The sequence below is a fragment of the Protobothrops mucrosquamatus genome, unplaced genomic scaffold (genome assembly GCF_001527695.2).
Source record: "Protobothrops mucrosquamatus isolate PMUCROS unplaced genomic scaffold, P.Mucros_1.0 scaffold555, whole genome shotgun sequence".
Taxonomy (NCBI): domain Eukaryota; kingdom Metazoa; phylum Chordata; class Lepidosauria; order Squamata; family Viperidae; genus Protobothrops; species Protobothrops mucrosquamatus.
Window position 1 is genome coordinate 251,762 of NW_015386858.1, and position 19,700 is coordinate 271,461.

A 19,700-nucleotide genomic window follows, 5' to 3' on the forward strand; every position below is an offset into this window, starting at 1 on the left:
AATTAGATTAAAAATGAGCAATTGGCTCAAGCTCATTTGGTGAATTACATGGTAGAGAGGAGCTTGGTCATTGTCCCTAGATAATGTTCCAGTGATATACAATCCTGTAACATGCCAAGGGATGCACTTTTGTAATCAAAACATTTGATGAGGAAAAATGGCTTTGCTTGGCAAATTTCTGGGAAAAAGAAGAGGAAGATAACCGATAGTGGGATCAAAAGACCACATATATATGGCATCAAAGACATTATAGGACTATCCTCAGAAGGATATTGCTGGAGGAAGGTCAAAACATCAAGCATTTGTTCTTGTAATAACTGAGACTCAAGCCCTTTTCAATGGCAACTAGCTTCAAAAATGATGAAAGCATGTAATTATTTAATTACTTTATATTTAAACGTTTCATCTTTCAGACTAAAATTTAAGAGAATTTTTTTTTAAATTCTGGGGAAAGGTCTAGTGCTGGAAAATGTGGAAGGAAAAAGAAGAAATCGGCAGAAAGTAGATGGACTCATCCAGTGTTGATAAGTGCATTATTCAAAGACCTAGTCCTAGAACATCATTAGGGATAGATTGTCATGGAAAACATCTATATGATTGCTAAGCATTGACATTGACTTGATGGCACTTAACCAACTTAGCAATCAACCTAGAAACCAGCAGCAGCTCTTGATTCATTCTCATTTACCCTGATACCATGGCAGCATGCTAAGAAAAATTCAGAAGTTTTCATACATTGGTATCATCCATGCTTGGAGGCAAATATCTGTTTGATTTTAGGCAAATGTAGGGATACTGTGTCCCACTTGATATTGTGAGATATGATATACAACAGCCTGAATCAGAATGATTAATATAAAAGTAGGCTAGGAGTTTCAGTTCCACATTGTCTTCAGAATCGGTTTTCCCATTCCTGGTCTATGGATAAAATATGAATGGGTCAGACATCATAACAAAGTACAAACAGACAAACTACAACACAGTTCAATTTACACATAACCATGGCCATTATTAGGTCTGTAAGACACTCAAGTATGTATCCGGCAGCATTTTTAAAATTCTTTATCATAGGGTATTACCATAAGGAGCTTCAGAGCCAATCAGGAAGTGGCCAGCATTGCTGGCGCTCTTAATCATGCCAGATTCCATTAGCAAGAAGAAGCCAGGACCGGTGCTATGTAAAATGCCTAGCAATGCTATTAACTAAGGTACATCAACTAATGTTTACAGGCATGATTCACCTTCGATATTTCATTTTTTTTAGGAATGAATCTTAAGTAATTAAGTAATATCTTAAATGTATACCAACAAAGCTATAGACATTATTCCCTGAAAGAATAACATCTAGTTATACATTTATGCTCAGAACACAACTCCTACCATAAGACAAGATATTTATTTTACTTTTAAAAAATAGAAATCTCATTAAGACTCTGGCTTGAAGGGTCAGAGTTCCCGGAAATCCCACTGCTTGTGTTTGCACAACACAAACAACTCAGCCATTCCTTTTTCCCTGCCAATAAATTCATCTTTGTGAGCCAGCAGGATGACTGAATCTATGCAACAAGGATGAAGGCTGAATCTGCTATTGGTAGTCACTTTTTAGGTCCTACTGATCTTTCTTTAATCTTCCTTCATATTTTTCCCTCCAGAGGGAGAGAACTGCACAGGGCAGAAGCAAAACTGGAGTTCATATCATTAAAGATAGACTCCAGGTATTTAACTGCCCCTTATTGTCCCTTTTCCCCCAACGCCATGTGATCTGGAGGAGGTGAAAGTTAACCAAAGAGACAGTGATGTGATTTCCTAGAAAGAGTCTATTTCAGGAGAGCCTTTCTAGGATATTGTCTCTTGTCTCAGGAATGAAGAGACAGGGAAAATTTGATTGGCTCGAAGCAAGACCTATTTACAGCCAATTTTAAAAGCTTCAGAAATGATTAAGTATATCATTTCTATAAATTAGACAATTTGCACAATATGCTTTTCTCTTTTTTCCTTGTCGTGTAAAATGTCTGTTAAAATAGTAAATATGAGGATTAGTCATAAAATACTTTTTCATCACCATTATAAGCATAAGTGGTTGCTAAACAAGGCAGCTGCTAAACAAGGACTGCCTGTAAATGTATAACACATATTTTGGTAACAGAAGTGTAGTTTAGAAAGATGGATCCTCAACTTTCTAGCTTCAGAACTGTGATAATTTTGCAGAAATGATGTAAGAGGTTTGCTGACTGCATGATGTCCAAATTCAAAAAGCTGTTTTCTAGGGAGCTTATAACTGAAGGAAGAGCTGGAACGAGACTGCAGCCATCCCTAGATTTTTATGCCTCCAACTGCTGTTGACTTAAAAATTTCGCAAAAGTATAATAAACCAAAGAAGTAAATAGAACCCAGAATTCTTAAAAGCTTACTTTTTGCAAGGAAAAAGTCTTTGCCTCATACTCACAAGAGACTCCTTTCAATATCTCTATTGGAATATATAGCTAAGCTAACAAATTCACAGCCACACCAGTCCTTGAAGGACACAAAGATTGCATTCTTTACAGTAGCAGAGCTCAGGCAGCTTGTGAATCATAGTTTAAGAAGCCAAGCGCGCTGTGAATTGTTAACATTCACTGGGACAGAGGATGGGGCAAACAATTTGTCCCACCATATAAGTCATGGAACCATTGACATTGTCTCCCATATTTTGATTCTTGAATTAAATTAAACAGTGAGAACAATTAACCAGTGGAACAGCTTGCCTTCAGAAGTCGTGGGTGCTTCATCATTGGAGGTTTTAAAGAAAAGACTAGACAGCCATTTGTCTGAAATGGTATAGGGTACCCTGCTTGAGCAGGGGGTTGGACTAGAAGACCTCCAAGGTCCCTTCCAGCTCTATTCTGATTGATTAATCTCATGTAAGGCACTCTGAGTTCCAATCAGCAATTGAAACTGATGCTATTTTCAGTCAAAATAATCAGTGCTGTTGGAAGAAATATACTTGAGATTAAAAAAAACCATGTAATATGTTTATGCTCAACATGGGATGATTTTCTAAATCTACCAGGAGACGACATAAGAGTTTATGGTCGTACTTTGATAGGCATACACAATTTGTTCCATTAAAGAAGCCACGCCTGAGTGGATGTGTCCATCTTTTACTACGAGTGATTGTTCAGAGTAACAATTTTGTGGTGTTTTAATCAACTAGCCCAAGTTCCTAACTAAATTCTTAAGGGCATCAATAGTAGGATTACCTTTTCTAGGCTGCAAACATCCAAATATCCATAAGAAGGCAATAAAGCGTTTTCTTATTTTATTTTTGCTACTTTGGGGGAGAAGGAATATTATCCATGAATCCTACTGTGAAGGGAGATTTGGGCCATTCTTTTTAATTTGAGACATTTTTATCCCATCTTTGTTGATTTTAGTGTTTTTAAGATTTTTAATATTTATGTATTCTTGGTTTTATTGTGTTGTAAGCTGCCCAAAGTCATTTCGATAGTGAGATGTGTGGTATATAAATTTAATAAATAATAATTCTCTCACAGCCCAGCCTATAGGTTTGCTGTGAGTAAAGAGACAATGAGGGAGATATATGTACATTCTCTTGAATTCCTGAATGAAAACTGGGGTATAAAACTCATAAATAAATGTGCCCAAATCAGTTGAGCTGGAATTTCCCAGTCTCCATGCTATTTTCTTTAAAAAAATTAAAGTGTTTTTTTTTAAATGTAAGACTGGTATGCTGCAAAGTGCCAATCTTTATTTTCAAAAATGATTTCCCACATCAAGCTCATAGCAATTCTTAATGTTTTGTTTCAAATTCTGCTTCTGCTTCCATTTCAAGGAAGGAAGGAAGGAAGGAAGGAAGGAAGGAAGGAAGGAAGGAAGGAAGGAAGGAAGGAAGGAAGGGAGGGAGGAAGGGAGGGAGGGAGGGAGGGAAGGAAGGAGGGACAAGCTGGTCTAGTAGGGAGGTGAATAATTATGTCTGCAAGCAGCTTCATATTTCCATTCCGGCAGAAATGTGTTTGGCGATTGAAAGCATCCATCAGGGCAGTCATGTTATGAACAGCCAATCTTTCCCTGACAGATTGAAGGAATGCACACAAAAATACTGAGGTCCAATATAATGATGCTTCCCTCCATGGAATGATTACTAAGAACTCTAGAGGACAGGTATATATACCATACAGAGGCTGCAAGATAGAAGGTAACTCAAGCATTCATTTTCAGCAACAAAGCTTAGTTTGTTGTAGTATGTGATCAACAGTTAGTGTGATGCTGTGAAAAGAAGTCCTGGAAAGGGCTCAGGAACCCTCCTGACTCCTCACAATGCCACTGGATCCATCTCATTCATTCTGCATAAGGACAGGGCTCAGATGAAATGGCCGAAGCTGCTTCAGCTTGTATTTTGGGGGAGAAACAAGAGGACTGGTGTGCAATTGGGGTATCTTGACCGGGTCCCTCAAACATGGCACTTGCTCTTTAAGCCTGCAAGTATTTGAGGAAACAGCAAAACTGACTGGTTTCCTTAAAAAATGGATTCTTGTGGTAAGATAACCAGCTAAAACTATAGTCCTAGAGGAAAGGAACTTGAAATATTACCTTAAAGCTGGATTCCTTCAAAAGTGCAGTTTCTGAAGGAAGCTTCTTAGACCAGTTTTTGTCAGCCTTGAGTACTTTAAGATGTGTAAACTTCAACTCCCAGAATTTCCCAGACAACACTGAAGTCCACATATCTTAAAGCAAGCTGACTGCAGAATTCTGGGAGTTGAAGTCCATATCTATTAAAGTTGCCAAGGTTGAGAAACAACTGCTCTAGACTGTGCATAAAAAGGGTTTGACTGTAGTATTTTCACATGTCACAATTCCCCAGATACAAAAAAAAGTTTGCACATATGGGAAACTTACACTTTTTTACTCCATAACTATTACTATTTATTTCCCTAGAACAGTGATGGCGAACCTTTTAGAGACCGAGTGCCCAAACTGCAACCCAAAACCCACTTGTGCATCGTCGGGTGCCAGGTGGATGTGGCCATTGGCTGGGTGTGGACCATTGGGTGGGTGTGGTCCATTGGGTGGGCGTGGCTGCGGTGGTAATGGCAGACTGGGTGGGACTAAAAAGTTCAATCAATCAATTCCAACTTTGCAAGATCTTTTTTTTCCCCGCGAGAAGTTGAAATTGACTGATTGATCGAACCTTTTTTTTTTTTTGCACACGGCGGCGGAGGCCTAAAGCGAAAAGGTTTTATAAAACCCAGCTGAAGGCCTAGGACTGGGGCGACGGCGCGCGTGCCCACAGAGAGGGCTCCGAGTGCCGCCTCTGGCACCCGTGCCATAGGTTCGCCACCACTGCCCTAGAAAATGCCCTCTACACCAGTGGTTCTCAACCTGTGGTCCATGGATCCCTAGGGATCTATGATGTCATCATAGGGGGTCTGTGAAGGCTTGAAGAAATGTTATGATTTAAATCTTGAGCCAAGTCTTGGGGGTCCGCGGCCATAGTCTGTGGCCACAAAAGATATTTAAAGGGGGTCCGTGGTGAAGAAAAGATTGCGAACCACACCATAATTCTCCAAGCAGTGAGAATATCAGAGACACAAGCATTTTATTTAAGTGTTTTATTAAGCTGCTTCTGAGTTCCTTTCAGTCCAGAAAGAGCCCCAAGAAATTTACAACTGAAAAATTTGAAATATTACACCTAGCAAAAGAAAAGAAAAGGAGGAAAATGGCAACAATCAAGAGAAATCCTGGCTCAGTGTTTTTCTTTAAAAAAATGTATGTGTGATTATTAAATAGCTATCAGAGCCAACTAAAGAGCTGTGAAGATCTAGCTCTTCACCCAGGTCTTCAGTGAGAGAAGAGACCTCTCATTTCATTGCGCTCGCCAGCTTTCATCTAATTTTTATGATGTATTGCTTTCATTGTAATTTGTTTGATTGTTGTGAATTGCCTAGGATTTCATAACTTGAGAGGCCATGAAGAAAGCTCTGTCATAAAGCTACCAAAGCTGGGCTGTGAAAATCCAGGTGATCACTCCGTGGGGACAGCATACGATTGTCTATTTTTTTTTGCAGCTGAGATCTGATAGCGCTGCTCTATTATTCCCACTAACACAGCTTCCCTTGGTGGTGAAGGAATTGAAGGTTTAGGAAGCTGATCTTAAACAGTGAGCAAATGTAATAGCATGTGAGAAAGACCTTGAGAGATGGATGAAGAAATGCTGCCTAGCCTAGGGAATGGTCAAATAAGAGAGGGCATAGCCTGCAACTGCATAATAGGTGGACAAAGAGGCTCAGAAGGGACCCTCTCTAATTTCTCAGTCTGTAAAGGAGAGGGCGGGAGATATTTACTCTCAGACTTGCAAGATTATGTTAATAATAAAATAGAATTAACTCATCTGGATTTTTACAGGTCATATACGGTTTGCGTATTTATACTATGAATACTTCAGTCTTGAATACCCAAAACATTGTTAACTTTTGTAGGTTTTGCAACTTTTTATAATAATGGCCCAAGACTGGTAATATCTGCCTTCTTGACATAGAAAACAAAGCTGCAGAGGTGAGGAGGAGCTTGGTTTCCATTTAATGTATTTATTTCATTCCATTCATGCTTTTGACTTTATTTAGCATCAGGGGAAGAATTTGGGACCCGCTCTGGCCAATGCTACACTGCTGTTAACTCCCTTTAAATCTGTTTGGGCTGGTGTTGCAGCAGAACCGTATTGTATGCAATACTATCAAAGGAAAATCCAGGAGACAAGGAAGCCTATGTCTGCAAGGAAATATAAACAGAAAGCATTTTGCTCAGATTTCTGCTGAGGAACGAGGCAAAGCCACCTTGGAGCTAAAATAAATGAATGGGACAAGAAACAGAGCACCCATTCATGTCTATACATTGATGTCTGCATACAGAGGAGTAATGTTATACGTGAGAGGCAAAATCGACCAAATTCTTGGCTTAGGAGCTGCTGCCATCAAATTATCTGTCATAACATATCTGTAGGTTGATTCATAAATACAAATTTAGCTTAATCTGCCTTGATGCTCCCTTAACCAATCAGATAGACAAGACCACACCTGAAGGGCCTGAAGCGTTGTTCTATTTATTAGAGATGTTTTTAAATACTCAGAAATGGGAACCTTCAACAACTTTAGTTATGTATATATCTGCTTCGTATAGATTTGCCATATCTGGATTGCAGAAATTAGTGGGACTACTAAGAAGTGGCAAAGAAAAATTATTGCTGTCCCATTCTGGAGACAGAGCAACCAGGCTGGGTGAATAATGCCAGAGTTAGAAATTTCCATATCTCTTTACTGTCATCCAAAAGCCATTAAGATTTTTGCAGCCCAAATATAGCAAGTACAACACTAAGTTAATGGAAAATACTAGCTTTTTGGCAAGGTGAGGAATATTGTATTTGTCCCTGTGTTATGGTTGCAATCTCTAAAAAACTGCTGTTTCTATTTTATAACCCTCTTTGCTTTCAGGAATTTGTTAAAATTAATTATTGCTTGTTTTCCTCCTTTTAATCTACTTTTTAGCACCATATCCTCCCAAAGCAACTTAATAAGAAAATGAGAGAGAGAAAAAACCCAACTAAATTCTTGATAATCAAAAATAATAGCCAAACCTACCAATTTCAGGATTTTACAGTTTGCAGATATGTCAAGTTCAGTTTCTTGAATATGAATTTTTGTTAACAAAAATTACAATACCAAGTCTATGTATTTGGATTCACATTTCTTCAAGCCAATGCATTTTTGCTTGCAATTCTAACATAGTCAGCTTCTGCAAATATGTTTCCTTTGTACAGTGTGTCTTATTCATTTGTTCATGAATATATATGCACTTTTTATAAATTTTTCCATATCGTGCTTATTTTCTCTTAAACGGCCAGAAAACTAAATTTCCGATTATAAATAAGTTTCATTTTGATGAATTGGTTCAGAAATAAGGAGTTAGATAAATTTATGCTTGTGTGAATTAAATTATGCTTATTGTTTGCATCAGAATTAACGTTACGAAGACATGGAATTAGTCTTCAACATATCCCACAAATTCTCAAGGAAAACTGAACTATAATAAGTGGTGCCTAGCACCCTTTCTTGCTGGATTTTTCTCTTTATAAGGAGTACATAACTATACTATTGAATATACTTCCCAATAGCCACTTATAGAAGCATAATGTTCAACTACAGACAGCCCCTGAGTTAAAGAATGTCTAACTTAAGGACAAGCCCTAGACATGAATGGGCTGCCTATTACTAAAAATGGTAGATAGCATTCTTCCTCAAACCAACCAAGTGATGAAGTCGCATGTTTTCAACAGTTTTCAGAGGGTCCTGAAAGCACTGCATGGCTTCAAAGCTTTATTGGCTCCTGGAAGGACAGTGCTGTCTGCCATTTTCAGTGCAGACAATCCTCAACATACAGCCATTCATTTGGCAATTATTCAAAGTTTCAGCAATACCGAAAAAAGTGACTTACGACCGGTTCTTGCATTCATGACTGTTGCAGCATCCCTATGGTCACATGGCAAACAGGGCATATTCATGATGGTTGCGGTGTCCTCCTGGGTCACGTGTGATTGCCATTTATGACTTTGCCAGACAGCTTCCGGCAAGTAAACTCAATGGGGGGAACTGGATTTGCTTAACAGCCCCATGATTCACTTAACAACCATGGCAAAAGGATTGTAAAATTGGGCACAACATACTTAACAACTGCCTTGCTTAGCAACAAAAATTCTGGTCCCAGTTATGGCTGTAAGTTGAGGACTGCCTATAATAGGCAGCTTCTTTGTAAGTACAAGTTCTGACTTAAAGATAAATTCCAGTTAAAGAGAAAGTTAGAGAAAGGAATTTGTCCTTAACACTGGGAATGCATGTAATCAAACACCTAATATGGCTAGTATGTCTATAACTTATAGACATAAACAAGAAAATGTTTATGATGAAACAGAAGCAAAGAAATCCAAAGCCTCATTTCATCAATAAATGACACAAAGCTGCCATCTTTTCTTTCCCACAGAGAATATGTTATCAACTTCCTTCTCATTCTCTCTGAGAGAGCAATAAAAAGATAGAGTATTCTCTGGGGATTCCTGCATTCTGGCCCTCTGACATAACATTTAAATATTATCTCAGTTGTTTAATATCTGTAGCCACCAAGATGTTATCTAGGAATCTCACGATGACAAAAACAGAATAACAGAACTTAGGGCAGAAAATTCTTTGCAGAGGAAAATGTTGTTAGAAAGAAATGAAAGAGAAACGACAAGGAAAATCAACAGCCCAATTCTTCCAGTTTAAATATCTTTCTTTACTATTCTAATTTCACGGAAAGACCCCAAAGTATTATTTGTAGCTATCTTTCCAATATAATTAGAACTCATGGGGAAAAAAGGAGTCTTTTTTGAAAATAAGAAAATCAGAATAAACGGACTACAGTATTTAATTTGTTTTAAAAGTAAGCATTAATTTAAGGCTGTAGTCTTATAGTATAATCTCTGGAGTAGTGCCCTAGAGACCGGAAGATTTTTGAATCTCTCCCTCCAAGAAAGTAAGAGTCTCCAAGACTTTTCCTCAGTTGTGAAGGAGCAGACTTGCTAAATCATGTGGAAAAGCCAAATATCAAATACTATGAAAATGCATATTCCAGGTTTATTCCCTGCTGTAAATTGATAAAGTCCAAACTTTTTCATGACTTAATTATTCCCCACCCCCAATTCTTTACAATACCTAATTGATGAACATTTCTAGACAACTGAAGCATGTTCGCATTCTTTTGTACTACTGTGATAAGTTTTGGGGGCTTTCTCAATGGCTCAGCATGGCTATCATTATTTTCTATGTTTAGAACAAACAAAAATAATCCCAGAATGGAGTTAGACAACATAGCTCCTTCATCTTTGCATCAGAAAGGAAGGAAGGAAGGAAGGAAGGAAGGAAGGAAGGAAGGAAGGAAGGAAGGAAGGAAGGAAGGAAGGAAGGAAGATTTCTGATGCTCCCTGTTAGAAACTTAATGGGGAAGCCTGCAGAAAGTTGGAAGTCACTTCCATTTAGACTGTTTTTTTGCCCAACCATGGTCACTCTGCTTCTATGCTGAGGTAAGGAAATATCTTTGAAACAATGACTCAATGGGGCCCAGGCTGTCTAGCATTTGCTCAAGCTGTTCACAAACTTTCTGGAGATGCAATATCACTATGGAGATTTGATCTAGACCAAGGGTCGAATCAGCTAGTCCTCTTTTTGTGAATACCATCACCAACATTCCTCATCATTTGGGGTCACTAATGCCACTGGGAATTGTAGTTCAGCAATATATGGAGGGCCTTAGGTTCTGCGCTTACAGCTAATATGAGTATCAATATCATAAACCAAATCTTGGTATCATGGAGAAAGGTTGCAAGACCAGAACATATCCATTAACCTTTAAGATGAAACAGACGACTAATGCTACTTAATACAACTAAAAACTGCTGCACTTGGTGGCTAAACTTTAGAATAACACCATCCACAAATGGTCACTATCAATGCCAACCAAGAAATAACTCATTGTAATTGCCCAGTAACTAGGCTACCCACATTTTCAATATGTCAATCTCCACTGAGGAACTGATATTTATAGTGGGGCCCCTGGGCATAACTGAATTAAGAAAACACCAACACATCTGGCCCAAGCCTGGATTCCTATGTCCCTTCTCCTCACTCCGCAGAGAAACAGGCAGCAATATAGTATGTGAATAAGAGGACCCAAAATTTCTCCATCCACCTCCATTGATTGCCAGTTGTTATTGATGCTCGGTTTTAAGAACAAAAACATATGAGTTCCAAGGTTGAAGGTAAACACGTAGGAATCATAACTGGGAGTCTATGAAAGGTTTCATATAATGTCTGTCTATGCTGCTCAAAGGAGGATACACATTTCAAACAGAGGCCAACAAACTAAGCTTAATATTACCAGGCCATAAATAGAGAGTCAAGAGAGAAAACTGCTGGGTGTATACCAAAAGGTAGGAAGCTCAAACAGAATAATATTTAAAAAGGCAGCCCCACCTCATTCATTATGGAACAATGTCAGAAGGGTTGGCACTTCACTCAGGCATGCAAATAGCTGGTTTGTGTGGTGATGGGAATCCAGCTTTCTCTGGCAGTCCAACAAGACATCCATTGCTACCAGCTTATGCCCTGGTTGATGGACAGCTGACCCTGATTGCTATCACCTGAGAGGAAGAAAGTTACTCTGGGCTCTAAATTAAAATACAAGTTTTATGTTCATACAGAATTTTCTGCCATGGGTTGGGCATCAGAGAATAGCAACATTTCTTTTTTTGGTATCAGTACAGGGAAAATGCAGAACCAGGTGGCAGAGAACTATATTCTCTCTATGTTACCTAGAGCAGGGCTTTTCAACCGGTGGTACGCGTACCACCGGCGGTACATTGGCATCTGGCAGGTGGTACGTGGCCCTGCCGAGGCTAGACAAGAGTAGCGGGGGAGCGAATGAGCTAAAGCGGCGCAGCACAGGACTTGCCGTGAGAGAGTCCTCAGGAGCTGCAGGGCTGTTGGGCCGAGACAAAGGCCCCAGGCTCAGCACTTCCGACTCACCCAGAAGAGAAAGGAGAAGGAGGAGGAGCGGAGACAGGAGAGGCTATAAAAGGAGGCAGTTTTGGACAGAGAGGGAGAGAGAGAAAAAAGACTCCAGAGAAAGAGACATAAGAGAAAAGGCTTTTGTCAGAGAAGCAGTGAGGAGAAAGGGTGGGGGGGGAAACACTTTCTGGGAGAATGTGTGAGAGAGATGGAGGAAAGCTTTCTGGGAGATTGTGTGAGAGAGAGACGGAGGAAAGGCTTTCTGGGAGAAGTGTGAGAGATGAGGAAACATTTTCTGGGAGATTGTGTGTGTGTGAGAGAGAGGAAACGCTTTCTGGGAGAATGTGTGAGAGAGATGGAGGAAAGGCTTTCTGGGAGAAGTGTGAGAGATGAGGAAACACTTTCTGGGAGATTGTGTGTGAGAGAGACAGAGGAAACGCTTTCTGGGAGAAATGTATGAAAGAGACGGAGAAAAGGCTTTCTGGGAGAATGTGTGAGAGAGACGGAGGAAACGCTTTCTGGGAGAATGTGTGAGAGAGAGCGCGAGGGGCTTTTGCAAGCAAAGGGTGAAAGAAAAAAGGAAAAAAGTGAGGGGGAGAAGGGAAAAAGAAAAGGCATTGACTTCCGACTTTCTTGCAGTAGAAGGAAGCATTAACATTGAACCTCAACTTTTTACTTTTCCATAATAGTATAAACTAGCCATTTCTATAACAACAAATTAATCTAACAGTAAAACCCCAAATCCCCCTTTTTAAATCAAGTTTTTGACACCTTGCTAAGCACTGCTGGTACTCAAATATTATCATGTCCTAAAAATGGTACAATCTCTGAAAAGGTTGAAAAGCCTTGGTCTAGCGTAATAGAGATATCCAATCATTTCACCCAATCATAGTTTGGAAATGACTGTTTTATAAGGAGGAATTTCAGCTTTTATTGTCAACTGATGACAGAAACATGAGAAGCCTTTGTAGCCAGCCTAAGGACTGATAACTATAATAATATGTCGAACATGTTTTGCACAAATTGACAGCTTGGAGAAGGGATATGGGCAGGGCCTTCTCTGAATTACAGGTCTGAACTACAGGAATGATAACAAGATAAATTAGGGACACATCATATTTAAGGTCCCAAGAGCCTCTTTATTTTTGGGTGTCTGCACTCTAAAAATGTGAAATTGGACAAAGAAGTAATTAAAGACAAACAAAAATCAAATTTGCTTAAGTTTAATTTAAATTTAATGAAACAACTAAAACCAAATTAAGCAAGTATATTTACTATGATAAATGTATACCCCCTGTGTAGTTTATCATTCTCTTCTATCACATGAAAATGACAATTGGGTTCTAACTACTGGGACATCTACAGAGATTGTACATGAAGCCAGGGGGAAGTAGAGGAATACAACACGTGCATTTTGATTAAACATATTTAAAATATGCTTGTCTGTTGATAGATCTGTTTATATTCTATCCAGTTTGACAGGCCCTTTGTGTGTGTATGTGTGTACATGTGTGCACATTTAAACAAGAAAATGATGTCAATTGAGAAGTTTATTTTGCCTTTTAAATTAGAAATGTTTTAAATCACAATGGCTATGTTGCTTTGGTAATTACATATTTAAATAGCACTATAAAACTAAAACATTAATTGTTTTGTTTGATAGTTGCTTTCAAGGCAGATTTTTAATATGTCGACTGCTGAGCTTGCTCAAGTCTGTGGTGCACTCTAAACGTTTTTCAAAGTACCATTCTCAAAGGATACATATTTTCAATGGAAAATCTCCAAATAAGTGGTAGCTGGAATGCTCCTAATTTCCCTACCACCCCTTGGTTGGGGGGGGGTCTCTTGATGGGCCTGATGACCTCACACAAAGCAGCCTTCTACCTTTGCACAGCAAGAAAATGAATGCTGAAAAATGCAGGTTGCAAGCTGCGAGCCAGGTCATATTCACACAGGGTCCTGTGGCTTCAGTGGTGACTGGGCTTACTGGAAATAAGTAAATGAGTTTGGATGACACAAGATCCCAGTCAGCATGAGAGAAGATGACTGTTACTGAGGAATAAGGAAAGAAGGCAGGATGTGTGCTTGGGCACACTAAACATCTGGACCAAGTTTCAATCTTGCAGTTAGCACAGCATCTTGTTAGGCAGACCATGTGATTGGATAATAAATAAATAAATAAATAAATAAATAAATAAATAAATAAATAAATAAATAAATAAATAAATAAATAAATAAATAAATAAATAAATAAATTCAGCAGCTGACCTGATTTATTTCTGACTCAGCTTTGATGAAAAGAGGAAAAACAATCTTCCCATTTGAAACAAACATTGTATGGGAAATGACAAGCTGGTCACATCCAAAATGCTGTGATTTCTTGACTTTTGTTTTATGATTGCAACTTTTGTGACACCATTTTAAAGCAAAGTCATTTGGATTATTTTCTGCTTATAAATTCCAATGCAGGGTGCAAACATTTGATTCTAATTGTTTTTTATGGTTTTTCCCCTTAGGTTTTTTTTTTTTTTTTTACATTTCATAACTTTTTAATATCAGCTGCAGCTTTTTTTTCCCTAAGCAGCTGGTGACCAAAACACTTGATTTAGCAAAATCTCAAAGCCTCTCAAAATCATTAGGACTGCCTAGAAAGTTTTTGAAGAAACTGAATTTGAAAGCCCACTTCATAAACGTGGTACCGCATGCCACTAATTCTTAATGCTATGTCTCTGGGAATTCTTTAGGTACTCTCATTTTAAACTCTTTTTTTTCTCCCTCAGCAACCACTAAATCAGGAATATATCATTTCTTTTATTGCAAACAAGACTCAAATATCAAAAATTAACTCGAGGTAACATTTTAATATATTTGGATTGCGCGTTGCTTCAGATCTGAAGGCAAAAAAGTGCAGGGTGGCAAACAGCATCATCTTCAAACTCAAATAGCTCCTTAAAGCAGCTACAGTGTGTTTTTCACCCAGGATCACACAGCTGCATCTTCCAGAAGAGGACCTATTTTAAGACAATAATTAATTTTAAAAGAAGAAGTGCTGGACTTCAGGTTTTGTTTTGTTTTTCAGAAAACTTGTTCTCCCCCTCTGTATATTGTACTGCAATTGATCAGCAAGAACAGAACTGTAGCCTGCCCACATTCATACAATATTTTTTGTCTACAATCATCAACAGACTTCTTCATGAACTACCGTACTTATGGGAGTTAGAGATCTGTAAAGGCAATGATCCCTCGCTCGGCTGAGGGGGAGAGGGGAACTGGGCCGCGTAAGCACACGCAGACCGCCCTTGCACAAGCTGCAGGCCGGTGTGCACGCGTGCAAGTGTCTGCCAGCCTGCCATTCGTGCAGGTTGACCTGCACACATGCTCTGACCAGCCACTCGGCCCAATTCTGAATAGGCCACGGTCTAATAGTGGGCCACAGCCCGGGGGTTGGGAACCCCTGTGTTAAGGGACATTAGGGGTTGTAGTTTAGCACAGTCTGGAAGACTACAGGTTTCCACTCCAGTGTTAATAAAACCATCCACAAGTTTGAATGTTTAGCCCAGTTGCTATTTGAAAACACCAAATAGCAAATCGCAAATTTCAGCAGTGCGTTCTGGGCTGACCTGGAGGCGGCAAGTTGGTTCTCAGCAGGCCCTTAGAAAACTGACTCAAATTCCCATCACAATGTTATAAGTGCTGTTTTTGGAGCAGGTGTTGAAAGGAAGGCAGAAGTCTGATTTGTAGAAAGAATGGCTTTTGTCTTTCCCTTACATGGAATTGGGACAATGGTCCATGAAAAACCTGAGGCATTTTGTCTCAGGAGCCGGACGACCCCTTGAGCCTTATAAGGACAAGGCTTAGTGTGTGTAAACCAGCATTCTTGGCATTCTCCAGGCTGCATAGGCAAATTCCTTCCCAGGGGGACAGAAAGCCCGGCTCGTGCTGTTCTCGTCTGAGTATCCCTTGACAAAGACGGTGGTGTGGGGCTGCTAAGAAGCAGACCTCTCCTTAGACAAAGAGCTCACTGTCCTTTCAGTTTTGGAAAGCCATGGCTGAGCAAGTGCCCGTCCCACAGTTCAGGGAGGGAGAAAGACACAGTTCAGTTCAAAGATGAGGTATCATTTAAAGCACATAAAAGTTCCAACAGTAAGATCAGAATATTGCTAACAAAAAATACACGTGCCCAGTTCACACTTAAAATCACACTGGCAAAAAAAAAAGGCCCAATAAACCCCAAATTTTCTTCTCAGGAGGAGAAGCTTTCTTCCCCACTCAGAGACAGACATCCAAAATATTTTATTCTTTTTCAGTCCAGAGGATGGCACTCCAATATTCTCAATAACTGAATGTCCTTTAAAAAAAAAAACTTGAGTCAAGTAGTTGTTAGGCTAGAACCCTCTCTCTCTCTCTCTCTCTCTCTCTCTCCCTCTCTCTCTCTCTCTGTGTGTGTGTGTGTGTGTGTCTATGTATGTAAAATACAGTAAAATAAAAAAAAACTGACCAGAATTAACTGAGTATATCCCATGTACATTCTAATCCAGCCTTTCTCAACATGGGTCCTCCCATACACTTTGGTCTAATGCAGTGTTTCTCAACCTTGTCAATTTTAAGGCATGTGGACTTCAACTCCCAGAATTCCACAGCCAGCATTGCTGGCTGTGGAATTCTGGGAGTTGAAGTCCACATGTCTTAAAATTGTCAAGGTTGAGAAACACTGGTCTAATGTGTGCATATTCAATTATCAAATTGTTTTTTGTTCTGACCCAAAAGGCCCCAAACAACTTGGATCCAAGATATTGGGACTGACAACTCTGTCATTAAGCTATCTCTTCATAAAATGAAATATCACATGATTGGGCTCAACTTCTAACAGCAGGTCTGGCTGCAGTCATTAGCAAATCACTACAGGTCATGAAGTGATGTCACATGACTGCAATTTGTGATTTCCTACTGGTTTCCCCATTGACTTTGCTTTGTCAGAAACTGGCTGTAAAGGTCACAAATGGAGATCACATGACTGTGGGATAATGCAACTGTCATAACTGTGTCCTGGTTGCTAAGCACCCAAATTGCTATCATGTGACTGCCGTGATGGCTGCAACCTTGAGGATCGGTTCTAAATCCCCTTTTTCAGCATGGTTGTAACTGAATAGTCACTGAACAAGCGATCAGTAAGCAAAGACCATCTATATTCGTATAACAGATCTTTAAGTATATGTAGATGATCCATCTTCATCGAAAATCGATGGACAAACAACACAGATGATCCATATGTGATCCATTTGTCTCATTAGTTCTAAAGGAGAGCTGTGGAAAAGGGATTCACTTCTCTTACATGTTGGTTGATAAGCAAGCCAAATGAAGCTTTAAGCAATCCACATCATGACCACTGCAGGAACTCTGAAATACAGGTAGTCCTCAACTTACAACCACAATTGAGCCCAACATTTCTGTTGCTAAGTGAGTCAGCTATTGCTTTGCCCCCTTTTATGACATTTCTTGCCACAGTTAAGTGAATCACTGCAATTGTTAAGTTAGTAACCCGATTGTTATGTGAATCTGGCTTCCCTATTGATTGCTTGTCAGAAGGTCACAAGAGGTGACCCCTCCCCCCCTGGACATTGCAACAGTCATAAATATGAGTCAGTTGCCAAATGTCTGAATTTTGATCACATGACGAGGATGCTGCAACAGTCATAAATGTGAAAAATGGTCACGTCACTTTTTTCAGTGTCGTCGTACCTTCAAATGGTCACTAAATGAACTGTTGTAAGCTGAGCACTACCTTTAAACTTAGGATAAAGAGCTCCTGTCTTCTGTAAGAAAACTTGGAAGAAGGAGCAAGGTATAAATGAAATATTGTCAGTTCAGCTCCAGCAACGTTTACAGAAGATCCTTGTTCGTGTGTGTGGAGAGATTAAAGATGGTAATGACTTGGAAATGTTGGGAAAAGCGTTGCTCATGTCTGCAAGGGGAAAGCTGTGAGGAGAGTCAACATGAACATGACCTGAAAATCCCTCAGCCAGTGGGCAATATTTGAATAAAAGAGAAAGAAAAAAAAGGGGGTCATCATTTCATGTTTTCACTCACAGCTTGAGACTCCATGAAACACGATTACATTAGTCTGTAGATGGCCCATATTTTTTTAACTCCACAAACTTCTCCAGTATGCTTCTTATCTAGGGGTCTCATCTTGGCATCTTTCAGATTATCTCATCTGACTGTCAAATTATTATGACTGACTTTAGTATATTGCTAAGAAGTACAGGTGGTCCTCGACTTACAACAGTTCATTTAGTGACCATTCGAAGTTACAACAGCACTGAAAAAAGTGATATATGACCATTTTTCACACTGACCACCATTGCAGCATCCTCATGGTCATGTGATCAAAATTCAGACGCTTGGCAACTGACTTGTATTTATGATGGTTGCCAGTGTCTCAGGGTCATGTGATCATTGTTTGCAACCTTCTGACAAGCAAAGTCAATGGGGAAGCCAGATTCACTTAACAACCATGTTGCTAACTTAATAACTGCAGTGATTCACTTAACAGCTGTGGCAAGAAAGGTCATAAAATGGGGCAAAACTCAGCAAACGTCTCACTTAGCAGCCGAAATTTTGGGCTCAGTTGTGGTTGTAAGTCGAAGACTACCTGTAAACCCCAAAAGGCACAGAGACTAATTTAAAAAGAAATTTAATGAAATTAATGGATTAGTTTAGTGGTCATTAATACAAAGATAGTCTGTGAGAGACCAGGGCTCACATTTAATATTTTTGGGGAAATTAAGCTTCATATTGAGTAGAGTAATATGTGACTTTATTATTACAAATTTCCTAATGGTCTTCCACCCAAACACAAACCACGGTCTGTCCTGCTTAGCTTTCTAAGATTATCCAAGGTCTGCTACATATTGTCACTCAACTTGGCAGATTTAAGTGAATGATGTTCAAATATCTAACAGCTAAGTAAACTTCACCAAAACAATTTTCTTACAAGTAGTCTGAGTTTTATATCATGAGCTCTGTACCATCTTTATAAAATATTAGTCTATTCTAACCCTGGAATCAGCAACCATCTCTTATTTCGTAGAGAAGCCAATTACCCTGAGCATTTTGGAGGGCGGAGTCATGAATGGGATAAAACAGGAATTGCAGCACACAAACTGAGTGTAGAAAAGATGAGTATAGAGTTATTGCTGCAATCATTGAATATCAGATTGGAGCAGCTTCATTACATGCTTTTTGGTAACTACACTTTGCTGCCAGCTGTTTCACAAAATTCTACCTCCAGAATCAAGAAAGTTTCAAATACTAGCCAGAGAACTAATAGGTGTGAACTGATACTTTTAATAAGACAGCTGTACATATTTATATATGAACACTATGAAGTGTAAATGATGAACACCATATTTTTCTTCGAATATGGGGGGCTACTGCCCCCTATCTACAACAGCAGATATATTTTTTTGTAAACTAATAATCAGGAAATGACTGCATTATGGTTGAAATGCTGAAAGCTGATGACACAGCATTCTGTGACACAGCATCACTAAAGTTGGATGGATGATGTTTTTTTCGCTGAACAGAACTGAGAGATAAATCTAATTGGCAACATAAAGGGTAATGGGATACATTCTCAATCAGAAAATGCCCACAAGGGTATTTGCTGATATCTACTTTCAATTTTTACTATAGGCATAGTTTATAATCAAGGCTTTGTTTAACAAGCTTTGCAGAAGATTGTTACTTAGTTCCTTTATGGTACAGTTTTAACCTGCCAAACTATGGCAAGAAACTAGTTGTCACTGCAAGGCTCTAGTGTCAAGACTCAAGACTATAAGGTAGTCCTCGAGTTATTACAATTAAGAACAGAATATCTGTTGCTAAGCAAGATGATCCAGTCACGCCCTTTTTTTGCCAGTTGTTTGATACTGTCATTTAGCAGATCCAGCTTTCCCCATTGACATTGTCAAAAGCCAGATGGGAAATGGTAATCACATGACCTTGGGACATCGCAACCATTGTAAATATGTGCCAGTTGCCAAGTGCCTGAATTTTGATCACAACTGTGGGGATGCTACAAATGCAAAGACCAGTCGTAAGTGTGAGGAC